We start from the raw sequence: 21502 nt of genomic DNA on the forward strand, positions 1-21502 counted from the left end.
ACATTTACCCCTTCATCTAACACTACGGGCAATTTATCACGGCCTATTCACCTAACCTGCACACATTTGGACTGTGAGAGGAAACCGGAGCACCCGGAGGAAACCCATGTAGATACGGGGAGAATGTGCAAACTCTACACAGTTGCCCAAGGCAGGAATCGAACCCAGGTCTCTGGCGCTGTGAGGCAGCAGTGCTAATCACTGAGCCACTGTGCCACCCCCACTGAGCCACCGTGCCACCCCCACTGAGCCACTGTGCCGCCTACTCTTCAACTAAGCCTTTTGATACCAACTGCAAGTTTAAAATGCAATCAATCATGTTCCCTTCACCTTCAGGTTACTCTGTATTAGATAGTACCAGGATGCTGACTACTTTTGTGCAAATTTGGAAAGATTCAAAGTTGAACTTCTAATGAGCTCCTCAAATGACACAATTGGCCAGATCATTAGGTTCACTAGCCCACGCTTTCTCTGCTATCCCCCCAGCTTTGCAAATATTACCTGGGTAAGAAACTGGATTTTTCTTTGGTTGCCTATTTCCATTCTGACATGCTCACAGCAACCAAATCTGCCCTGAGATACAGACTGCAACATTAAAATCCTTTTCCCTTCTTCTCCTCAAATCAGAATGTTACAGTTCACAATTCCTTCTCTAGTTTGTACTCACTGTTAAAAACCTTTACTGCCCTCATGACTTCCTCTTCTTAACCATTCTTACCACTTCTGACTCTTGAAAGATTTTCTTCAGAAAACCGTAGGGTTAAAGGAGATCAATTTATGAATATGTGGACAAGAGAGAAAGACCCAGGGTTTCTGATTTTCACATGTTTCTGCAGCATAGACACGGCAGAATCGCTGACATAGCAGACTCTGGGGAACCAGGGAATTGGAGATTCCACCAGGCGAATCCCATAACCTGAAACCCTCTCAACGTGTCCATTTAAATGAAGAGGGTTCTGCTGAAATAAATAGTTATTCAGGAAAATTCAGGCAATTAAATATCTAGTCTAATGCTTGAATAATTATTCAACTGACCCCACAATTTACTACACACACCCCTAACCACATCAATCCCAGACCTCAAACATTCACTGACCATGACCCAACTACCCCACCAGGATCTAATACACCATTTTTCCCATGACCTGACATCCACCCCTTAACCACCGGACACAAACCCCTCCTCCACATTTGGGATCTCATCTCCCATCCTCTCTTCACATTACCCCAGGACCCTATATTCCTGGGACCTGTAAAGACCCCCCAATTGGGATCCATGCCCAAGACCACACACAGCTTTCCCCACCAATGAACCTTAACCCCTCTTCCCCACTGCCAAACCTGACAATGTCAGCATTCACTTGAGATCTGATGCCATCTAATGCCAGATATCGCCCACTCATCCCAACCCATCTTAAATGCCCATCACTTTCCAGCACCTCAACACCATGAACCTTGGCAGCATACCTACATGGCACCCTAATTACCTGGAATTCTATTCATCTCACATCCCAAACCCTACCCATTTGACAACTTGGCATGCTACCCACCTTGCAGCATAGTTCATTGGCATCCTACCCACACCCACCTTACCTAACTGGCACTCTACCCATACCCAGCTTGCATGCTACTTACCTTGGTTTCCATCCACTACCCAACTGATACCCCATCCTTCTAGCACCTTAGCCTCGCACTTATGCACTTAACGTTTCACTAGGAGCATCAAGATGCCGTTGTGTCAAAGTGCCTGTGATCCTGGGCCACGGAATATGTCAACTGATTGCTGTGAAGAAGAATGAATGTTGCATTGTCCCCTTCTGGACAATGAATGACCTGCCAAATTAAAAGTATGGCCCCAAATTTCTGAAGAAAGATCTGACTAGAATTTCCTGCCAAAAATGCAGAGCTCTTTCATTACCTAAAAAAGGAATGGAGTGGCAATTTATGCCAATGTTGTTACCAATAGAAGAATCTAAAATCTGGAGCCAAAATGCAAGGAAATGACATGTAAATTCAAAAGGCTAAGAAGGGGAAAAGATATTGTTTAGAATATGGAATTCGGTACCAAAGGCTAAAGGAAACTTGATGAGTAGATGAGAGCCAAGGAAATTGAAAGAGATGATAGAAGGCTGAGATGGGTCAGAAAAAATGGGAGGAGATTTTTGTGAAGTGGAAACGTCAGATGAATTTGCCTTAATAACTTGTTTCTGCATAGCATGTTTTGACAGCATTCAGCCATGAAACATGAGTATAGGATTTTAATGAGTATGGAAGGTTGGTTTTTTTTTTGGAGGCTCTGGCACCAATAGTAGTGTCTGTCGTGCTCATGCTCATGTGAGAACATTGTACTATCTGCACTCCTCTTCTATTCTGGCTGTTCCTGAATGGATACGTCCTCCCATCCCAGAATGCAACACTTTAACTTCCCAGAAAAAGCCATAATGGATTGTCTCCTCTGTTGTATGTTCTACTTAAAGTGAGATCCTGCAGAGCCTCCTTTTAATTTTTGTTCCTGGATTAGATTAGATTACAGTGTGGAAACAGGCCCTTCGGCCCAACAAGTCCACACCGACCCGCCGAAGCGAAACCCACCCATACCCCTACATTTACCCCTTACCTAACACTACAGGCAATTTAGTATGGCCAATTCACCTGACCCTGCACATCTTTGGATGGTGGGAGGAAACCGGAGCACCCGGAGGAAACCCACGCAGACACGGGGAGAACGTGCAAACTCCACACAGTCAGTCGCCTGAGGCGGGAATTGAACCCGGGTCTCTGGCGCTGTGAGGCAGCAGTGCTAACCACTGTGCCACCGTGCCGTATCTGCTTAAACCTTGCAGCAGATACACATATAGGGCTGAATTTTATCAGAAATTGGTTGTGTCATTTTCATCTAGCTTCATGGAGGGCTTCACTAGTGCGTTTTCTTTTCCGACCATTTTCTCCAAATATTGCTCTTTTCATCTGACACTAGCCAAATTATCCCACTCACATAGACAAGAATACTCACTAGCGGTGGGATATCCCAGGGTCCCTGACACCAGAATCATCTTGGAACCCCAGGTGTGCACTTGGTCAAGGATTGGCAGTCAGTAATTGCCCTTCACTGTGAATGTAGTGGCATAGCAGCCATAAACTAACTCTTCTCACAGCATCCAGGTGGCATGGCCGACACGTCCATGCTAATATAAATGTGCATTTCTATTCTAGTCACTGTTTAAGCACCATCTTACAATCCTGTCTGTGTCACAGCTCCTTTTGCTGCAATGCCTAGTGTAATCCAGCATTTTATTGTACAAAGTGGGACCATCACATACAGGGAAATCTTCAAACCAGTCACTTTTATTCACCAATAGCAAAAACAAACACCAATCAAATAAATAAAAATTGCATTTGTCTCTCAGAACAGGAATGCACTACTTGTATATCGAGCAGCAATAATTTTACAGTCAATGAATGATCACTGCACCGAGTTTTCATTTGCTGGAACTGAGTGTTAATTAAGTTCCGTCTGACTTGTAGTGCTTGATTTACCATGCAGTGCGTATGTCTCCCTGCTCAATATCGTCATCATTTTCTTCAGAAGACTGGTTTTGCTATCCCAACCTGGCAGTGTCCATTACATCTCCTCTTTGCATGTTCCAATTGTGTAGACAACAGCATGTTAGGAATATGTGGCACACTTTGTCCATGCTGCAGGACCCCATTACCCCAAGTTTGCTTGAAGCAGTGAACCTCATTTTTAGCAGGTCTATCATCTGCTCCATTATACCCCTACAGAATACTGAATGGCCTGCATAACGTGGATTTGGAAAAGGTCCTTGCAAATGTGAACAGTCAACATTCGCATCACTTTCAAATGCTGGCTTTACATTCTCCTCCATAAAGTGGGACATGGAGCGTTAAGTTATGAAATTAATCTACATGGAGCTTTGGCATCAGACCTTATTCTGATAAATGCAACACCAGCCATATTGCAAAGAGACAATAAAAGGTTGTTAGTGCTTCATGAGTAATGACCAGTTCTCACCCAGCCATACATCACCCGCAAAAGGCATCATTCCGTATCAGAGCATGTTGTATCATGTTTGCAATTCAGGTTAAGAGAAAATCAGGGCTATGTCACTATACTGCCTTTGAGATTTTGCATTTTCTTTGTGCTTACTGCGCTGCAGCTGCCTCTTCTAAGGTCATCCATGATAGCATTTGCTTGACAGTGCTGATTATCTTCAACCACAAAGGACCATTGAAATGTGGTTTTTGCACCCAATATGGTTGTACATTGCATGCATCACTCCTTTGATGACTCTTTGGATTCTTGCCTAAACTAGGCTGCTTTAGCTCAGAAGGCCTCAGGACCATAAGTTCACAAGGAAAACTCCTCCCAAAAACAGTGTATATGCTTTTGTCCAGTCGGACCTTAGTGTTTACTTTTTTTTTCTTTAGTTTGAAATTGTGGAATCTGGCGCTTTCATTCTTTCATAGGAAACTGGAATTTCAGATTTCCTCTTTAAAAGAAAAAAGTTACTTGTTTTCACCAAGATTGTATCAACATGAGTGTCTCAAATATTGTTGACTAGACCACAGTACCCATGTCCCCTTTTGAAGTCTTTGGGTGATGGCTCAGAACTTTATTGGATCTGATCCTGCTCTATTGCAGTTATTCTACTGGAAAGCCCAATCACACTTCCAAATTCCTGGTGATAATGCCAAAAGTGGAATAGTTTCAAAGAAAAATGCCAGTCCCATTATTTAAAATGTTCACCTAATGTCCAATGGAAATATAACACCTGTTTGGTCAGGTATAAGATTAAATTTTTGTTTCTTTCTTGATGAAGCAATAATGAAATAGTCAACTTACTGAAGAATGTAATATACCAAAATGTGGAGCCATTTCCTTCAAAAGAAGCTAAGATGTGAAACTTTAAGTATTTTTTGCAAGATTAGTACTAGTGTGTTCACTATGATATCAAGACATTTACAAAATAATGGATGAAATTTTGATATTGGCCTACTTTTGGGTAAGTAGGTCACCTTGCCAGGAATTTTCTGTGGTTTTAACAGGTTTAGAATGGAAAATTAACCTGTGCATGTTTTTGGGATGGATGTTGGAATTGGCAATCTGGCTACATCTTTTCACCAACGCAGACAGTAGGCAAACTGCATGTTGCCATCTGATTTCCATAATTTCTGTTTGCAGTCCAGTGTAACCTGTTGACTGACTGCATATACCTAGGAAGCTTAACAGAGTCTGGGTTAGGGATAGTTAGCCTCCATGTCTCAAAATCAGTCTGTCCATAATAAAGGGAAGCTGCATTCATCAACAGAGGCTGCATCGGAGACTAGTCAAAGGAAAACAGGGTAGAGAAGGGCTCCACACTCATAGATATGGCAATGTCATGGAGGTTGACAGGAAGAAAGATATATATTTTGGGGGCGGGGGGGGGGGGGGGGGGGGGTTGGTTGCAAGCATGCCTTCAGGGAAAAAATAAACTGAATAAGTGTAGGTGCTCAATGTAAAGGGTCTGTTGCTGAGGATTTGGTAGGATTGTTGAAGGTAGTTAAAGGATGTTCCCTGGGTCATTAGGGTAAGTGAATGTACATGATATCCCTATTCCAATATGCACCACCAACCTCTGAGGCTGCTCAGTGCACTGCACCACCTCCTCCCCCATCCCAGGCATTCAGCGAGTTGCGCTCCCTGACAAAGTCAGTACTTAGGCCTCACAGTCAGGTATTCCACCTCACCTTCAAATACCGAACAATGCTGCCAACCTCACACTCACTTGTTGCTTCTTAGCATACCATTACTTCTCACAGTGAATATCAAGTACTGCTATCCCTGGAGTTGGCACAAAAGTTAAAAGTGTTATCAAACTTTGACATGTCCCCTACGTAACTGAGAGATAGACCTAGGTTAATAGAAAACATTGACCAGATCTCTGTACTTAACAAAGAGAGCTATTTTTATTAATGAATGGATTCTAACCACAGGTTTTAAAAAATGAACTGTCAACATTTAACTCTGCTAATTAAAACATTAAACCACCTCTAGAACCCTCCTAGACACTACAGCCAGACACGGACAGACAAATAAAAATATTGGCATTATGGTTGGAGAGTAAAAGAAACATGGAGTAACAGTCCTCAGGATCTTTTGCTTATTAAACCTCACAGTTCTCTGAGCATTTCCATTGGAATTTTTCACTTCACAAATGTGCACAGTCACTGGTTAATGAATCATAAAGTTTCTGACTTATTTGTTAAAAGCACCAGTTTATGGCAGCTGGTGGGAGAAAACAACTTGTTTTCCTTAACTTCAGATATTTTTCATTATACGGAGAGAGAGAGAGAGAGAGGTGGGGGGGGGGGGGGGGGATGCCACCTCCCTTTCAGAGTTCTGCCAGAATCATTCACACTTAAATCTTTTCTGTCACACAGGCACCAATCAGATAGCTATGGTCAGCCTGGTGAACCGTGGCACCCACAACTGGACAGAATTCCACAAACTAATCAGCTACTTGTTATTAGCTAAATCTCACTTTGTACACACAGCCTGGAGCTGTGTCATCTCTTTGAACACCTTCTCCCATTTCTTTCAAAGCAGCTGTGTAACACAAGTCAACAATAAGTATCAGTAACTAGCTTTTTAAATGTGCAACAATTTCTTCCTCAGTCCTTTGCTGCAAAACAGTTATTTTTGCCAATTCAGTTCACAATCAAAACTACATAATATTAAGAGATATACTCAATATAACACCCAGCCATTTTGCCAAACAACATGACTCAAATATTTTTCAACAGAATGGCTGTCATTCTTCCTTCTATCCTGCAGGGTAGCATGGCTCAAAGTACAAATCAGCAGCAGATAACTGATAGGGGTAAGACACTCTTTCATCTCCCAAGCTTGATGGATGAAGTGTTGCTGTACATCATGTTTCAGTTCTATTACCCTTCTTGACTCTCAGCTCACTCTCACCCTGCTCTCTGGTATGATGTACAAACTTTAGATGGTGTGATTTTGGGCCTGTTGCCGTACACAATGCCACACATTCCCCTTCTCCACCCCCGCCAACCCCTCATTGCCTGACGTCCTTTATTCCATTCCTTCCTTACTGATTTTATATCTTCAGATACCCAGGAACTGCCATGTGAGCAGGCAGAGTGGCCTGTGAAGGAAGAGGCACTGTGGCTCAGTGGTTAGCACTGCGGCCTCACAGCACCAGAGTTCCAGGTTCGATTCCAGACTCGGGCGACTGTCTGTGTGGAGTTTGTACATTCTCCCCGTGTCTGCGTGGGTTTCCTCTGGGTGCTCCGCTTTCCTCCCACAGTCCAAAGATGTGCAGGTCAGGTGGAGTGACCATGCTAAATTGCCAATAGTGTTAGGTGCATTAGTCAGAGGGAAGTGAGACTGGTTGGGTTACTCTTCGGAGGGTCGGTGTGGAGTGGTTGGCCCGAAGGGCCTGTTTCCACACTGTATGAAATCTAATCTAATTTAAAGAGGCCCTATCACTTGATCAGGCACTCATAGAATCATAATGATGTATAGCACAGAAACAGGCCTGTCAGTCCAACTTGTCCATGCCAACCAGATATCCAAAACTCATTTAGTTCTAATTACCAGCACTTGGTCCATATCCCTCGAAACTCATCCTATTCATATACCATCCAGACGCTTTTAAAATGTTGTAATTCTACCAGCCTCCACCACTTCCTCTGGCAGCTCATTCCAAACACGCACCACCCTCTGCATCAAAACGTTGCCCCTTAGATCCCTTTTAAATTTTTCCCCTCTCACCCTAAACCAATGCCCTCTAGTTCTGGGCTCCCCCACTCCATCCATGCCCCTCATCATGATTTTATAAGCCTCTATAAGGTCACCCCTCAGCCTCCGATGGAAAACAGCCCAGCCTATTCAGCCTCCCTGTAGATCAAATATGCGCTGGAATTAGTTTAGATACAGCCATTGCACATTCCTCAGAGGATAATTTAGAGGTGACATCTGCACATTAGTGTGTGACAGCCAGGCTGGAAGGAAAGGATGGCTGATATGTCAATTGTCTGGAGATTAAGATCACAGTCGAATTCTGTTATAGGAGCCTGGGATAAAGAGGCAGCATCCACGAGAATCTTGATGATAATGCATACCGAGCTGCCAGATGCGTTAGGGGCAATCCAAGCAACCACTTTCATTGTAAAAGGATTGTGGAGGAATCTACCTTCAATGTGATCCGGGATAATGTCCAGAGCTTGCAGTGCATCATTTCAAAAGGAATTGGTGGCCAATTCCATGACAGCAATATGAGACCCAGGCATGAGCAGCATCTTGTGGCCAATGTCTCCTCATATAGTAAATAATTGCATGGCCAACCTGCACTACTGGCTGCCTGGGACGGGTTAACTATTTAATGATAGTTATTAACAAAACCCCTATCATTAAATAACTTGGGGGCTTCTGTTACAGAGTTCAAAGTTCTGGGACAAATGCTTAAATTTATCCCTTGGCAAAGTTGGTCTTCTCTTGCTCTTGCTCAGCGCAAAGTTTTACAGGAAAATCATTCATTGACACAAACCTAAATCTGTACTGTAATTATAAAAATTATCTTTGGAAGAGATTTAAATAAACACCTTTCACTTTTAATGAACACCTTAATCTTTCAAACATTTTTGAATATGAAACCTATGCCAGAGCAATACAGGATTTAAAGTATTATAAATCTGCTGTACAATGGAAAAACGAATAAAGTATGTAAGAGAGGACAAGCAGCTTAAAATTGGTCGTGGTTAAGCTGACAAAGGCCATAATATAGATTAAAATCAATATTCGCTTAAAAAGACATGAAGTAATTAAGGACAACCGCAAGGATTTGTAAAGCACAAGTTATATTTGACAACTTAATAGAGTTCTTTGAGGAAATAATGGAGTGCATTGATAATGGAATTACATTGCTTGTTATGTATTTCTTTTAAGTTTTATATAGGATAAAAATAGCCAATTCAGCCCAACCAGTCCAGATCAGTCCAGATCAGTTTAATACTCTATCCAAGCTTCCTTCCATCATTCCATGTACATATTTATCTGGGTAACTGCCATTCACATTTTTCTTGCATGGTCTCAATTTAATCATTGGGCAATGTAATGATTAGATTAGATTAGATTAGATTAGATTAAATTAGATTAGATTCCCTACAGTGTGGAAATAGGCCCTGCAGCCCAACATGTTCACACAACTTGATCAGTTGATGGATGTTCTTACTGATGCCAGGCCAAAAGATTCAAGTGCCAATCTACCCTCTTTTTCCTGTGCTCATGTGACTTATGGGTTTATGGTCTAGCATGTCTCAATGGAGAGCTTGTGGGTAAGATTACTTGTTTGAGCTAGAAGAATACATTCTTGGAAAACCTTTGTTCAGCTCTGAATGACAAGAATGACATATTTTCTCAGGAACCAGTTGAATGTGTTCAGGCACTAGCTGATGATAATCTTGTGATGTGGCAGCTAGACGTCACCTGACATAGCTGAGCAGAGTGGATTCAGTAGGTGTGACCAAAACAATTGAAATTGGTTAAGATTAGACATATTAAGGCCCCCATTTTTGTCACTTAAAGACAGAGAATGTATTCACAATTGTTCCTCCTTTGTTGAGATCACTCTGTTTCAATATAAGGCATAGTCTTCCATATTGCTGATTATATGTGAACTTAATTTCCAAACTCAGGGATGGTTCTAGCTGATTAAGAACTACTGCTGCTTCAGGTATCACTTTTTCAGTCTTTATTATCAACTTACTGCCACTAACATCCAATGCCCATTTGCAGCTACAATGATGTGATCTCCTTAGGGTCAAACATCATTTCAAGATGATGTGGTCTGAATGTTTCCCTCTATGTTACCCTCTAAAATATGTACTATGATGATTGGATTCTTGTTGAGACAGATGTCTTGTAATTTATTAATAACACTGACTATGTTCAATGATAGAATATCTCAGACTTACATATAATCTGGCTTTTACATTTAGTTATGTTACTATTACATTATAAATGTGATTGACCAACTGGTTGACTGCATTGTTAACTACTTAACTGATTGAGAATAAGCTGTACTGGAGTGTTGCATGTTGTGATGCCATCTAGCCATCTTAATGGTATAGTGCCTTTCTGAAACATATACAAACTGATACAGAATTTGCCTATAGTGGACATCACTGAGCATAATGGTTGTAACACTTCAGCTATGGTGCAAAGGCATTGATCCAATCTCCAATTGGAAAGTTATGGCACTTCAAGAGGCAACATGCCAACAATGATCAGATGTTGCTTGTAAGGCTGAGCAAGTTGTATGAAGGAACCGCAGCAATCTTGCCCCTTAAGGATCACTTGTTCACCAATATTGACTGGGAAGAATCCAGTGAGGGACTTAGTGACAAAAAGGGCTTAAGTACTTCACAGAATCAAGGTTAGTAGTCTTCAAGGCAAAAACGGATCTTCTATGTCTAAAGAGAACTTGGTCTGGAAGAATAGTGGAAGCTCCAGACAGCCTGAATTGATGAAGGCAGAGGCTACATAGTGATATATGTAATTATATGCATTAATGCATTAAGGCTAATTTTGGGAAAACATTTATAAGGAGATGTTGTATCGAATCTGGAAGAGGTAATACTAAAGAATGCACCAAGCCTCTCCTAATTTGATCATTCCATAAGGAATTAACAAGGAAAGGCAGAGCATTTCTGGATCTCAAAGGACAGATCTACAATCTAGATCTTATCCAAGAGTTGTACAATTTCAATCATACCAATATAACAAGTACGTAATTGCTATCATGCAAAAAGCCATACATGTTTAAGACAAGAGTTTTTTTTTTCATTAAACTACCAAATGGTTTTTCTCAACCACACTAGAAAAAATATACTCTGTAGATCCATCCCAAAAGGTAGATGATGTGTTCGTCTACCTTACAAAAACCAACGGTCCAGTTAGCTCATTCAAAATGGCACTAACAGGGGTTCTTTGAAGAATTAGTTTAGCTGCAGCATTCTAACACAATGCACCTATTTGATTTACTTCAACCCTTTACTATGCTAACAAGTTCCTCAGTCTTTTGAAATTTTTTCCTCTCTGAATTCCTCCTCGGTGACAATTTCCTATTGATGGCCTGTAATTATACTCTTGCGCACAAAAAAGGAAACATTTTCACTCTATCCACTCTATCAAAATCTTTCATAATTTTAAATGTTCTATTCGGTCAATCATCAACCTTCCTTTTTTTCAAGAGAAAAGAGACCCATCCTGTCGGCGAGATAAAATGCCATATAAGAGGCATATTGCTAAGATTGTGTCTTAGAGTATTATAGGGAATATCACAGTAAAGATAAGAAGTTGACTGAAGAACATAAAAGAATACTTAATGGACATTTCCAAAGTAAAGGACTATAAACTGATGCCTACTTGGAAATAATGCAGTGATCTGTGATCTAGAGGGCACAATATCAAACTTTACAGATGGACCAAACGAAAGCAATTAATTGTGAAGTTTACTGCAAATGGCTCCATGAGGACATAGAAATGCTAGAAAGTTCAGCATGCAGAATTGAATTTAATATAGTACAAAGTGAGCATATACATTTGAATAGGTAAATAAGGGTATGAAATGGACACGAAATAATACATTTTTAAAAGAAGCGTAAGAAGTACCATCTGGTTTTCAATAGCTGGAAACTAAATTTGAGTGGAGAAACCTTGCATATGGGCTAATAATTTTCCCTGCTGTGTCTCTAATCTGTCTTCAGGCAAAAAATCCTGCCTGAATGGGGCCATTTGGATACAAAATTGGTTTGATGGTAGGAGACAGAAGGTGGTGGAAGGTTGTATTTTGAACTGGAGCCTGTGACCAGTGGTGTGCTGCAGGGATTAGTGCTGGGTCCATTGCTTTTTGGCATTTATATAAATGATTTGAATGTGAATATAGGACATATGGTTAGTAAGTTTGCAGATGAAATCAAGATGCGCGATGTAGTGGATAGTGAAGAAGGCTATTTCAAAGTACATCAGGACTTTGATCACACGGGCTGATGGATCAAGGACTGGCAAATGGAGTTTAATTTAAATACATATGAGACGTTGCATTTTGGTAAGGCAAATCAGAGCAGGATTTGTACATTTAATGGTAAGGTCCTGGGGTGTGTTGCTGAACAATGAAAATTTGGGGTGTAGGTTCATAGTTCCTTGAAAGTGGAGTTGCAGGTAGACAGGGTAATGAAGAAGACATCTGGTATGCTTGCCTTTGTTGATCAGTGCCTTAAGTATAGGAGTTGAGATATCATGTTGTGGCTTACAGGACATTAGTTCAGCCATGTTTGGAATACTGCTTTCAATTCTGGTCTCCCTGCAATAGGATAGATGTTGTCAAACTTGAAAGGGTTCAGAAAAGTTTTACAAGGCTGATGCCAGGTTTGGAGGGTTTCAGCTATAGGCTGGTTAGGCCGGGGCTATTCTCCCTGGAGCATTGGAGGTTCAGTGGTGACCTTATGGAGATTTATCAAGAGGGGCACGAATGGTGTGAATAGCTAAGGTCTTTTTCCCAGGGTATGAGAATCTGAAACTATTGGGCTTAGGTTTAAGGTGGGAGGGGAAAGATTTAAAAGTCACTAAAGGGGCAACATTTTCATGCAGAGGGTGGTGTATTTATGGAATGAGCTGCCAGAGGAAGTGGTGGAGGCTGGTACAAATACAACATTTAAAAGGCAGCCAGATGGGTACATGAATAATAGGAAGTGTTTAAAGGAGTATAGGCCAAATACTGGCAAATGAGACTGGATTAATTTGGGCTATCTGGTTGGCATGAATGTGTCAGACCAAAGGGTCTGTTTCTATGCCATGACATGCTATGACTCTATAACTTTATAAGTTAGTATGTGAGGGAGCGCCCCTGAGATTTCTTTGCACTTCGGACCAGTTACCGTCCTGAATATCAACACCATTGCAAAATTAGCTATGCTGAGCATGAATTGTGTCCGCTAAGAAAACCCACACACAAGTGTCATTCTTTGACTGTTTTTGACAAATCTTATTTCCACTACTTTGAAACACAAAGACCTGTGGAATTCAGCACTCTTGTGCTTTCAGCTGAAGGAAGATGTGAGAATATGGAGGATGAAAAGATATAAGGCAGTAGAGTGTGGCATAGCAAACAGGAAACAATCAATTCACTGGTATTCACGCGGCAGGGTCTGCATGGATGGCCTATGTGGACATTTGTTTACAGTAAAAGCCTGAAGATGTTTAACACATTTTATGACTTCTGATGTCCCAAATGGAGATCTGTTTGATTTATCGTCAATGCTGTGATGCAATGCAACTGTCAATCTTTATAAAACAAATGACACAAACAGTAATGAGATAAACAGATCATTTTGTTTGAAATGAAGAAGGGATTAGATGTTAGCCAGGAGACTAGGAGTATGCTATTTAAATCTTATTTAAATATTGCAGTATGTCCATGATTGTAAACAGGGTTTCAGCCCTATTTCCCGTGAAGCAATGATGATACAGGAGCAGAATTCTGGTGGAAATTCAAGACCCAAAGGCCTAATTTCCAGTGTTCAACTTGTAAATTTTATATCATTGTAATATATGTAAAATCAGTGAACTAACAATCTTTATACATTTAGGTTAATAAGAAGGTCTGAGATGAAATAATTAGTATAACTCACAAGAGAATAATGTGTTTTTACCTCATGGTTATGAATAATAATTTATGATTTAGTGTTCTGATAGTTCCTTGTAATGGAATGAAAAATGATCATTTTCATCAGCATATTTTCATATAATAGGCCAATTCTAGAGCATATTTTAAAAGCTAAAATGAATTTCTGAAGAAATGATTTGGTTTCTTTAATGGAAATTGGATTTTTTTGGAACATCTTTAAGAAAAAATGATCTTTTGTGCACATGTACATAATGTACATGTTATCATTTGTAACAGCTTCTCATAGTTCAACAGTTGCAAATTTCAGTTCCAAATGGCCATTACTGGCACCTACCCATGACTGGCAGGTAAAAGAAAACACTTGACTGGTTTCTGTACTTAATAAGAATCTATCGGTTTATTATAAACAAATTGCCTTTTGCAAATTAAAAGTTTTGAATGGTTATCTTATAACCCTGCACCTTAAATTCTATCCTTCCTTAAACCCTTCCATAAAGTCACAGACAGAAAAATAAAGACAGACAAAACATGCATATTATGAGTGGAAAATGAATAAAAAGACCAATTTGACAACACCAGTTAATGAGGGGCTAGATAAGCTGGGGCATATGCATAGGAAGGGTTTAGAAAGATATGGGCCAGATGCTAGCAAATGGGACTGTCAGATTGGAATGTGTGGACGAGTTGGATCAATAGGTCTGTTTCTCTGCTGTGTAACTCTACGACTCTATGACTTGTGTATTGACGTAGAGCTTAATGTTTTGTGATTTTAACTTGGAAAATGAAGGAATAGTCCTGAAAGAAGACAATAGACTTAAAGTGATTTTAAAAAAGCTTAATTTAAGTAATAGAGTGACTTATAGTTTTGGGCATTGAATTATATAGATAAAGATTAGTTTATTTCAGTAGAGTATGTGTTAATTTAAACTGATAATGGACTGTTTCGGTTGTGGATGCATATTTCTATTTGAAGATTGGTAAAGATACAACATAATTTAGTAGAGAAATTGTCGAATTCTGAGATGAATTCCTTTTCCCAAATGTCTGAATTCGATCAGTGCTGCTAAGAGCAACAGGAACTTGAGAAGCATCTTAATGAGCAGAAGATGCACATCATAAATGAACACTGCTGATTTCATTAAGCAAGAACTTTCCAGGTGCTGAGACAGAGATTTTGGGATTTGAAGATAAAGACTGAAAACAAAGGGTGTAAAATTAATCACTTATACAAAAGAATTTCATAAACTGTTAGGTAAGATGGGCTAGTCACAATTTGCTACTTTTTTTTGTAAATTGCATTTTTTAAGTAAGTGATTTTTACAGAAAGGAACAATTTAACTTATTAATTTGGTGCCACACAACTTGATATGAATTGTTACTAAAATATCTTTTGTTCTATCATATACTCACTGTTAATATATTTTAACTGCTGATGAGCATACATAGATTAGATTAGATTACAGTGTGGAAACAGGCCCTTCGGCCCAACATGTCCACACCGACCCACCGAAGCGCAACCCATCCATACCCCTACATTTACACCTTACCTAACACGACGGCCAATTTAGTATGGCCAATTCACCTGAGCTGCACATCTTTGGACTGTGGGAGGAAACCGGAGCACCCGGAGGAAACCCACGCAGACACGGGGAGAATGTGCAGACTCCACACAGTCAGTTGCTTGAGGTGGGAATTGAACCCGGGTCTCTGGCGCTGTGAGGCAGCAGTGCTAACCACTGTGCCACCGTGCCGCCGAACTCACAAGATAACTCACAAGATCAACACTTCTCTTGTTGAATACTTTGTTGCAATATGAAAAATGACTGGAAATGTCAACTGCATTGTATACAAGTGAAGTGAGCAATTATGTGTCTTGGTCGAAGAACTTTGATGAGGCATTTTCCTACATATCAACTTAACTGCATCACTAACTTAATTGAGTTTTTTTAAAGAAGTAACAAAGTAGCTCAATGAGGGCAGAGCAGTGGACATATTCAACATGGACTTTGTAAGGTTCCTTATGGTAGATTGGTTAGCAAGGTTAGATCACACTGAATACAGGGAAACTAGCCATTTGGATACAGAACTGTCTCAAAGGTAGGAGACAGAGGGTGGTGGTAAAATGTTGCTTTTCAGCCTGAAGGCCTGTGACCAGTGGTGTGCCACAAGGATCAATGCTAGATTCACTGTTTTTTGTCATTTATATAAATGATTTGGATGGGAAAATAGAAGATATGGTTAGTACTTTTTCAGATGGTACTAAAATTGGAGTTGTATCAGACAGCAAAGAAGATTACCTCAGAGTACAACAGGATCTTGATCAGATGGGCCAATGGGCCAAAGAGTGGCAGCTAAATGTGAGGTCCTGCATTTTGGAAAGGCAAATCAAGGCAGGACTTATACACTTAATGGTAAAGTCCTGGGAAATGTTGCTGAACAAAGAGAGCTTGGAGTGCAGGTTCATAGTTCCTTGAGAGTAGAGTCGCAGGGAGACAGGGTGGAAAGGAGGCATTTGGCATTCTTACATTTATTGGTCAGTGAATTGAGTATAGGACTTGGGAGGTCATGTTGCAACTGTGCAGGACATTGGTTAGGCCACTTTTGGAATACTGTGTGCAATTCTGTTCTCCCTCCTATAGGAAGGATGTTTGAAACTTCTAAAAGTTCATAGAAGATTTAGAAGGATGTTGCAAGGGTTGGAGGGTTTGAACTATAGGAAGAGGCTGAGTATAGACTGCGGCTATTTTCCCTGGAGTGTCAGAGGCTGAGGGGTGACCTTAAAGACGTGTATAAAATCATGAGGGACGTGGATAGGATGAATAGACAAGGTCTTTTCCCTGGGGTGGGGGGAGTCCAGAACTAGAGGGCATACGTTTAAGGTAAGAGAGGAAAGATTTAAAAGTATCCTAAGGGGCAACTTTTTCATGCAGATGATGGTGCATGTATGGAATGAGTTGCTCAAGGAAGTGGTGGAGGCTGGTACAATTACAACATAGATCGGTATATGAATAGGAAGGGTTTAGAGGGATAAGGGCCAAATTCTGGCAAATGGTCGGCATGGACGAGTTGGGCCAAAGGATCTGTTTCCATGCTGTGTATCTCAATGACTCTATGACTGTCCAATAGGAAGTCTGTGCTTACAAACCTCTATGAATGTGAAGAATCATAATGAATTGCAAATATTGTAGTTTTCCCTTTGCATCATTTGATACATTGCTAAAAACATACTTGCATTCTATCAAAATATTGCAGTCCTCTGCATTATCCTCATTACATTATTTTGTAATCAACATTCACATCTCTGGAGCAGGTGAACTTGAACCTGGCACAAATGTAGGGATATTACCCCTGATTTACATTGGGATTGGGGTTCATAGAATCCCTACAGAAGGCCATATGGCACATCGAGTCCTCACTGAACCTCCAAAGAGCATCGCACCCAATCCCTATAACCCGACATTTTCCCACGAATAATCCATGTAGCCTACACACAATTGGCAATTTAGCATGGCCGATTCACTTAACCTGCACATCTTTGAACAGTGCGAGGAAATCAGAGCACCTGAAGAAAACCCATACAGACATGGGGATAATGTGCAACCTCCACACAGACAGTCACTCAAGTGTTGAATTGAACCTGGGTCCCTGGCATTGTGAGGCAGCAGGGTTAACCACAGGACCACTGTGCTGCCCGTTAGTTTAGGCTTAGCTGGCATGAGAGAGAATCAATGACAGTTCCTGCTCCTAATCAGTATCTAATGTCCTCTTCTTGAAGATACTAGATGGATGTTCTATGTATACAGGATTACGCTTCATTATTTTAAGGAAAATTTACTTTGGATATACTTTTGATAATAGTTAACATTTTACATCACATATTACCGACCCAACAATTCAATAACCTTCCTGACTTATATGAAGTAAATATTTTAATTCCCATAAGTCACACTTAGCAAATCTAGCTCGCTATTTGGATAATTGCCAATTTATTTTAAAAATATACAAACAAAATTTATAACTATTTGCATGGTCACAAACGCTGTGTCAAATACATGCTGCAACTTTCCATGCCTAACTTATTCTGAGGAAAGCAACTCAGGCCAGCCTCCTTTGAGATTTACTTGAATGCTGTTGAATCTACCACTATTAATTAAAGTTAAAAATCAAAGCTAGTGCTTCCATATAAACCTGTTGGATTATAATCTGGCGTTTTGTGATTTTTAACTTTATCCACCTCAGTCCAAAACTGGCTCCTCCAAATCACTACTAAACACAGTTTTTTTGGAAGACTGCAAAAAAAATGATGCATTGCATACTCTATGATTAATTTATTTTTAAAGGATTATTTTATTAAGTTGACCTTGTATTGTTTGATGGAGCTCAAGTTGCATTTCTCTCTGCAGTGGCCCCAAGCTTTCCATCAGAGCTATATCCTTGCTTGTTTAACATTAGATACAGCTTTAATGGTTCGTAAAAAAAAAATCATTCATGTGTTTGTTAGTGCTTAAAAGCTCTTATTTGTTCTGCAGTATGGTCATTACTGTTGAAGCGCGCATGTGCTATTGATTACTTTGTTTTTGAGATTTGTGTTAAGAAGGGAATCTTCATTTAACTCTGTTGGTGAGATAGGATGACTGTTTCTGTCAGGGGAGTTAATTTATTTTTCTTCGATAGGTTGAGAAGAAGAAAAGGCTGGAAAAAAAGAAATATATCTTTGCTGATGGATTAATGAGTGTGAAGTGGTATGTACAGCAAGATTAGTTTCTGTCTTTGGTCTGGTTTTGCTAATTTAATTTCAACTGCATTATTGGGTGTACTGTAGAAAAGGAAAAATGATCCAATGTTACTATTGTGGATTGCTTTTTAAAATGCAGAGGTTTTCGAATTGGTGCATATGAATACCTGCTCCAATTCGACTGCATGTAATTAAATTCAACATTTTGACTCTTCTTGAATTGTATATTACTTTTGGGACATCCATCTAGTAAAGAAGTTTTTAAATACAGTTGGTTAAACTTACAGTTAGAAGAAATCATGGCTGAAAATTTCTACTTTCAGACAGATATAAATGAAACCTGACCAAGAGTCATGTGTCAGTATTCTCACTTTGATGAGGAGCTGCTGCTTCAGCTCCTTATGTTTACATGTTGTCATGCCATATACAAGGTGGAATGTCAGTTGGGCATTGGAGTATCTCCCACGCTACACCCTAAAGCTGAAATCATACGCTTCATCTAGTGTTAAAGAAAGCTGCACACAACAGCGGGGTTACCTGTAGATATTGTAGGCTTGATATCAGCCCCATACAGTGTAAGCACTTTAAATTGTCAATGTGGAGACCACAGGAGATGTTGGCACAAGAGACTTGGTCACTTTGTGCCATCTGAACAAGGTGAATATTTCCTTCAGCAATCTTGTCTCACATTTCAAACTCATTTAGTTGGAATGAGATTGGAATATCTACCCAGAAGCAGTGTGATACTTCAATACACTTTTCTGTGTGCAGTGCTTGTTTTCTCTTTGTGTTGGAATATTGTAAGATGTTGTACATGACAGCAGGGATGAGCAAAACAGCTTGCCCATTATATGTCTGGAATCAAAAAATATCCATCCTCGAGCAATCAAATAGAAAGGAAAGAGCTAACATCCGATGAAACAAATAGGAAAGTGAGGAAAAAATGGATGTGATATCAGATGAGGTACTGGAGGATAGGAGGTCAGATGCCCATCTGTCATGGAGTCATAGCTTATGAAGACAGCATATAGAGTAGGAGTTGCATAGACTATCGCTTGATAATATCCAACATTTACTTGGTTGACAAAACCATATAGTTCTCACACAGATCCCTATTTCCCTACCCATCAGCACTGATAATTGAGCAACATATTGTATCTGCTAACAGTCCTGATATGGTTAATTTTTATGTTATATTGGGCAGAGCCATCCTACTGATGTATACAAAGTCTGCTTGTAGCGACAAGGGGTTGAATTCCTGGCTATTCCTGGAACAACTCACCATTGCCTGGATATACCAGAATTGACTGGCATCCCTGGTACAGAGCCCATCTTTCAAAGACAATTGTACACCCAGATCAACACTGTCAGTTTGGAGCTGACCTACATAATTCCTGACTTTGAGAGCAGGGACCTGCAGATCCTGCTGGACAAGGAGGTGCGTAAGCAGGATCTTTCCCCAGGACCAGCTGAGGAGGTCACATCAACAGATCACATCAGCCTGGCCCAAGATTGGCACGGCTCAATGCAATCTCAACCGTCTCGTACTGTAGGAAGAAGGTCAATTAACTTCTCTTTGCCAGTGTAAGTACCACCATCTAGCTTCCATTCCTTCATACTCACTCTATCTCTGTTATCACATTTACCTCCCACCAAGGCTCACACCTTATTGCCCTTCCCATTGCCTGCAGTATTGTCCCTTGCTCTCACTGATCCCAACTGCTGCGAGCATTAACCCTGCATGCCCTCTGCATTATCTACTCACTTGCTTGGGGCACCTCCTCACCTCCACCAAAAGTAACAGCTATGCCACCCACTTTTACCGCCTGTAATACCTATCTCTCCCCCATTCTAGGTGAAGATAGCTGACAATAGGGCAGGAAGAGTCTGGGCAGGTGGTGAGCTTCCTCGCTTTGTATCTGCACTAAACAACATGACAATATGGGCAGTACTTTGAATGTGGTATATCTTCTAGGGGAAAGTGAGGACTGCAGATGCTGGAGATCAGAGCTGAAAATGTGTTGCTGGAAAAGCGCAGCAGGTCAGGCAGCATCCAAGGAACAGGAGAATCGACGGTCAGGCATGAGCCTGAAGAAGGGCTCATGCCCGAAACGTCGATTCTCCTGCTCCTTGGATGCTGCCTGACCTGCTGCGCTTTTCCAGCAACACATTTTCAGACCTGGTATATCTTGTTGAGTGGGAGAAGTGCAAAAAGGCAAGGCAAGGCAAGTCAATGCGAGGCAGGGATGCTGTGAACATCCAGGTAGGCTCAAAATGAGTGAGTAAAAACACAGCAAGTGAAGCGCCCAGAGATAGAGCATGGTCCAGTCCAGAAGCTGGGTGCGGGTCCCTGAGCACACAATGTCCTTGCAACAGCATTAAATGATAGGTGCTGGTCCAGCCCAAGGTGTATCATTGATGTGTAGAAGTGTACCATAAATGGGTCATGAGGGGCCTCAGAGGCTGGGATGTCAGATGGAAATCACTAGGATAGTTCCAGGGCAAAGCAAAGTAAAATGAGGATTAGTGGCAGTGAACTAGCTCAAAGAGGAGCCCAATAGAGATGGTAAACACCACAAGATACCAGCTGAGGTCATCTAGGAAAATACTTTGCAACCATGTAAGAAGTTCTCCCAAATTTACAGTTCACTACAGATCAGTGAAAACACAACGCTATTTGCAAAGGAGTTCCTAAGAAATAATGCACATGCTCATATGTAGCTTGCTTGGCAATACTGATTGCACCTGGAAATGTGTTGCTGGAAAAGCGCAGCAGGTCAGGCAGCATCCAGGGAACAGGAGAATCGACGTTTCGGGCATAAGCCCTTCTTCAGGAATGGGGAAAGTTTGTCCAGCAGGCTAAGATAAAAGGTAGGGAGGAGGGACTTGGGGGAGGGGCGTCGGAAATGTGATAGGTGGGAAGAGGTCAAGGTGAGGGTGATAGGTCAGACTGGAATTCCTTCGACTCCGCCGCATCTGCTCCCAGGAGGACCAGTTCCAAAAACGCACAACCCAGATGGCCTCCTTCTTCAAGGACCGCAATTTCCCCCCC

At 40.9% G+C, this 21502-nt stretch overlaps 2 long non-coding RNA genes across 5 annotated transcripts in view; one reads left to right on the plus strand and one right to left on the minus strand.

Annotated features, from left to right (window-relative positions):
- Nucleotides 1–21502, minus strand: part of LOC122556701 — a 170922-nt gene that overhangs the window by 74074 nt on the left and 75346 nt on the right. The window lies entirely within an intron of this gene.
- LOC122556702 overlaps nucleotides 1–21502 on the plus strand; it is a 147069-nt gene that overhangs the window by 2949 nt on the left and 122618 nt on the right. Inside the window, exons 2-3 of the long non-coding RNA XR_006313621.1 lie at nucleotides 18390–18457; nucleotides 19655–20034. This is a non-coding gene — a long non-coding RNA (uncharacterized LOC122556702). The remainder of the gene's footprint in view (nucleotides 1–18389; nucleotides 18458–19654; nucleotides 20035–21502) is intronic.

This window comes from Chiloscyllium plagiosum, chromosome 14 (genome assembly GCF_004010195.1).
Source record: "Chiloscyllium plagiosum isolate BGI_BamShark_2017 chromosome 14, ASM401019v2, whole genome shotgun sequence".
NCBI classification, from domain to species: domain Eukaryota; kingdom Metazoa; phylum Chordata; class Chondrichthyes; order Orectolobiformes; family Hemiscylliidae; genus Chiloscyllium; species Chiloscyllium plagiosum.